The sequence below is a fragment of the Penaeus vannamei genome, chromosome 12 (genome assembly GCF_042767895.1).
Source record: "Penaeus vannamei isolate JL-2024 chromosome 12, ASM4276789v1, whole genome shotgun sequence".
NCBI classification, from domain to species: domain Eukaryota; kingdom Metazoa; phylum Arthropoda; class Malacostraca; order Decapoda; family Penaeidae; genus Penaeus; species Penaeus vannamei.
Genome location: NC_091560.1, coordinates 11,331,222 through 11,336,221, shown reverse-complemented (window position 1 = coordinate 11,336,221; position 5,000 = coordinate 11,331,222). Strand labels below are relative to the sequence as shown.

The 5,000-nt window shown below is 36.5% G+C and overlaps 1 protein-coding gene across 8 annotated transcripts in view; it reads left to right on the top strand.

Annotated features, from left to right (window-relative positions):
- Positions 1-3,188, top strand: part of LOC113807829 (activin receptor type-2A) — a 101,233-nt gene extending 98,045 nt beyond the window's left edge. For all 8 annotated transcript variants that reach the window (XM_070127867.1, XM_070127868.1, XM_070127864.1 and 5 more), the window contains exon 12: positions 2,440-3,188. The gene's annotated coding sequence lies outside the window, so the exon portion shown is untranslated. The remainder of the gene's footprint in view (positions 1-2,439) is intronic.
- The last annotated feature ends 1,812 nt before the right edge of the window (positions 3,189-5,000 follow it).

Below are 5,000 nucleotides of genomic sequence, written 5' to 3'. Positions count from 1 at the left end.
TATGCCATCTATTATTTTGTTTATGACTGAGAAAATTTTTAGATTCTGTAATGGTAACACAACTAAAGGCAGGAAACTGGAGGAGAGCACCAACATTTGATCTAGAGTGAAAATACAGGACAGGCCTCCTCACCCAAAAAAGAAAGGAAAATAATGGCATAGCTAAAACAAAAAAAATATTAGTAGTAATAATGATGGTTGTAATTGCAGTAATAGTAAAAAACATAGCATAAATGAAGGTATGCATATTCAAAAGTTTTCTCAGACCAGTTACCCTTAACTACATTCTTTAAATGTTTTATTAATTACAATTTTCATCTAGAACATATGCAACAGCATTTTCATGTATATGCATTACAATCCTGAGGTAGACTGCATTAATGTAAACATGTCAATGCTTGTTAGTGAGAAAAGTTTCAATAACAAAACATTTAATAAACACTTTTTTGGGCAGTTGGTCTGAGAACACCATATTACATGCATACCTTTAAATGGTGATCATGATATTAATTTTATAAGAAATGGGATGATAATAATGAAGGTGATAATAGTAATAGTAATGATGATAACAATAATGATAATGATAGCAATAATGATGATAAAGATAAAGAGGATAGTAATAGCGATGATGATCATCATCATCATCATGACAACAACAGCAACAAGTAACAGTTGCAGTAAAAAGGAAAAGAAAAAAAGAAAATTATGATAATGAGATAATGTCCATCAAGATTATGAACTAAATGAACATGAAAATTGTTTTAATGCGGTTATTACTTTTATTAGTATAATCATCATTGATATTTTATTATAAGATAATGATATGAAATGATAATGATGATAATAATAATGGAGACAAAAGCAATGATAATAATAGCATTATCATTGTGTACAGTATTTTTATCCATGTCATGATTATCATTGCGTTATCATTATTATCATCATTGTCATCATCAATATCATCATTGTTATCATCATCATCATTATCATCATTATTATCCCGTTGGATTCGGTTGCATCACAGAAATTGCGATGACAAAAACATGGGCAGTAATGCAATGTAAGTAGCCAACATCCCAGGTGTGTGGCGCGTAGGCCAGGCGTGCATGAACACCCAAGAACGGTGACAAGTGGTGCATTCTCTTTGCAAAGTTATTTTGTGTAAACTTTTTTAGCTTTATCACTAATTTCCAATGTCTATATGTCTTTTGATTTGCTTTATCCAGATGGTAATAGCTTACTTTCCTTGCACAGACTCCATATCATCTCAGTATGTAGTAAATAGCTTAGTACAAGAAAAAAAAATTATGGAACATTTGGTTAATTGTGTCATATATCTCATTTTTTTGTAATTTTCAACCTGCACCGCTGGTCACAGTGGCCAGGAATACAGTCACTGCTTACGCACGTTACATTCCATATTTGTTTATCGATGGGGATAATGCTATAGCCCCCTTCTAAGTGTCAAATGAGTCAAGTCAAACTCCAAGAAGTTCGTGTACTCATGGCGAGTCTTTAATGTCACCCTGGCCTTTGCTTATGAAGTTCACGTCACCCGGTCCGCAGCTATTTTGCCTGATGTCACCCACCTCTCGTGTCATTTGGGTCCAAGGGGTTAACAATATTGTCATATAATAATCATAATGGAAGTAATGATAATACTGATATTACCATTATCATTTTGTATACTATATTTATTCTTGTCATTATTATTGCTTTAGTTATCATCATACTCATCATTATCATCATTAATATGCTTATCATCATCATCATTATTAAAAATGTTATCATCATTATTAACATTTTTTTTGCTGGTACCACCACTACAGGGTCACAAGAATCTATAAGCAAGCATTTGGCTAATATTCCCACAACGATTAGTTATTTCCGTTTGGTAACCAAAGTGACTCCTCATTCTTCATGTGACTTACTGGCTTGCATCAAATAGCCACAGCCCCAAGTTTAACGTTCACCCAGCTATCAGACTTAAGTAAACAAATTATATCCTGACTTACTTGACATCCAAGTCAAGATTGTCTTAATGCTCTCTCTGCAGTAAAGTTGTGCATATTTATGTATGGAGATACAGTCTTCTTCTTTTTCTTCTTCTTTCATTGGTTATGAAGAAATGATATTACCCAATTAGTCCTTTGCAACTTCACAGTTGGCCACTAGATCATAGTAAGCCCAGGTTTTGGCTAACTTAGTGGGTTTGGCTCCTTGAATGCAGTGTTTAAGATTGTACTAATTATTGATGAATGAAGAGGCAACCTAGATTGAAGGCCTGGGGAAATCAGTTGTAGATAATTTATTAGGTTGTTGAAATGTATTGGAGAATGTCTTGTTAATTATGAATATTATGAATTAATTAACATTGGAGATAACAATTGTGTGAGTGTATTTTCAGACCTATTCATTTGTTTTTCTATCTCTTTACAGGCCATTATGTGGTGGCCACGTACCTGGACAAGTACCTGTGCTGTAACCGCCTATTCTGGGTCCTGGTGCGGGACAGACCCCAGCCACCGCGTCCCACAGGCACCAGCTGTGTTGGGGGCCGAGTGTATCATGTAACTGCCTCAGTCCCCCCTCTCCCCCTTTTCCCAACTTTTAATCTGTACACCACAGCCATTAACTACAGTTGCAGCTTCTCTTGACTAAGCAAAGTCTAGCCAGTCTAAGAAGATTGGGCTTTGGGGACTTATCCTAGAGAATGTACTCATCCTTTGTGAGTGCATCAAGCTTGGTACTGGCGGGTGAGAGGCTGTGTGAGTCAGATATGTCTTCCTGTAACTGATTAGTGCAATAGTTTGATATCCTTGGCGGTGCTTCAGATGCATTTCCCCCCTTCCCGTATGAAAGAACTGACATAAAATAAAAATGAATTTTTCAAAGTCCAGTGTGTCCAACCATCTCTTTTATTTGGCTGGTTTGGTGTTGGGTGAGGGGGGAGACTGAGTGTGGTGCCAAAGGGGTCAACAGGGAAGTGCTCGGACTGCTAAGAAAGGCCACCTGAAAGGAAGGTAACTCATGAGAACTTTCTCCCTGGCTGTTACAATATTCTCTGGGGCACTCGTCATCATCATCATCAAACATCCTCGTGACTCGAAGCATTTTATTGTTTTAATGTTATATTATTCCAAACCAAGAGTTACATGCAAGCATCTACATGTGAAAAAGAAGAAAAAGAAGAATAGGCATCTACAAGACGGTAATGGCAAGATTTGGAATTAGGTTTACTGAAAAATTACTTTAAGATATGTAGAAATGAAACTTTAAAAATGGGAAAAAGATTAAAAAGAAAATATTGCTCTATTGAACAATAGGAACCAGAGTATGGAGCTGAATAGCAGCTAACTTCTCAGGAAAATGGATGGAATTCCAGTGTGTGTCGAATGACCTTTTAGAAAATGTTATTGCTGTTTGCATTCAACTTGCTGAATTGAAGGAAACAAAATATTCTTAACGGATTGGCAGTAGCTGCCCACCTTGGGAATGTTTGACCTCAGGAATGCCCTTCCAAGAGTCCCTACTGCCAGAGTTAGTTCCTTGAGTTGAGTACCGACAAGGTGGGGTTTATTGTACTATGTAAGTACTTTTTGGGAATGCTCCCAGTTTTATGGTTCTGCATTTTCTTAATCTGAATGTGTCTAGTTCTGTGCATTGAAACTGTGGAGTGGATGCTGTGTTATGATAGTAATATTTACAGTTTGTTGGCATATGTTCTTTAAAAAATAAAAAATAAAAAATAAAAAAAAAATCATAAAAATCATAAAAAAATAAGACTTGGTTTTTAGAGCTAAGATCAGCATACTTTGCATCCAGCCATTCAATTTTGCAGCTCATAGTGCAGCTTCAAGCTCAACTCAGTAACTCAGGCATAAAAAATATGGTTGTGCCCTCCTGGCAAGTGTTTGAGTGTGTGGAAAAAGGGTTTGGGTTTGTCAGTCAACCAATAAGGACACATTTTGGGCATCCATTTATGGAAATGCAAAAACGAGATGAGTAAAAGTTATATTGGCCAGAGAGCCTATGAATAATGCCATTCAAACACAGAGAAAATGATTGAAAACAATGAAAAGATGCTAAAAAGTATTTGTGATTCGTGAAAGCATGTAAGAAATAGTTTCAGAATCAGTTGAGGAAAGATGAGGGAATAGAATTCAAGAATGTGTCCAGTATTTTTTAGAGGGTAGGCTTTGGAAATATCAAGTGATAACCTTCTAAGCTGGTACAAAAGTCTGACGACCCTGCCCAGTAAAATCAGTTCTCTAAGGCCAGCAGAGGGCCACGATTGGGCTGCCTCTTTACCGTCAGCTCAGGATACCCTTCAGTGACCACCCTGTTACCACTTTGCCCCCACACACGTACATACCCTCATACTGTAAATATTTGCGCCTTGTTTGTAGCATTACAGAAGTTGTCGCCAGCAAAACGGAACTAGTGATTATTTTAATGTGGTTTATTTGTGAAACCAATGGTGCTTTTTTTCTTCTATCTCCAAGATGAATGTTAACTGTTGTATAATGAAGAAGCCAACTTGAGTGAGGACACTGGCACATTGCCCACTCAGCATTGTAAATACCTCATGCCTGTACACAGCCTCATGACCTTTGGCATCCAGACCTCACCATGACAGATCATGAGTGCTTTTGTTCTAATTGCTGTTGCCTCTTGCTTGAGGATGAGAAGCATTTTATCACCAGTTGCCTGGAAACTAAGAAGCTGGGAAAATGTTTATAATAGCCAAATTGGACTGAAAGAAGAAGGAATTTTAGAATATGAAAATATAGAAAAGGGAGCTGTGATTAGAATCAACTTGGGTTTTAAGTTTCTAGTTCAGTATTGCAAAAGTGGCTGTTTACAGAAATTTACTATTTCAAAAATATGATGAGAAAATTTATTTGTAAGTTTGATTGGATGGAAAATACACATGTTGATATTGGCTGTGTTAACTGAGGCTGTAATTCTAATAATATTGCTGTCTAGCCTGAGGCTAT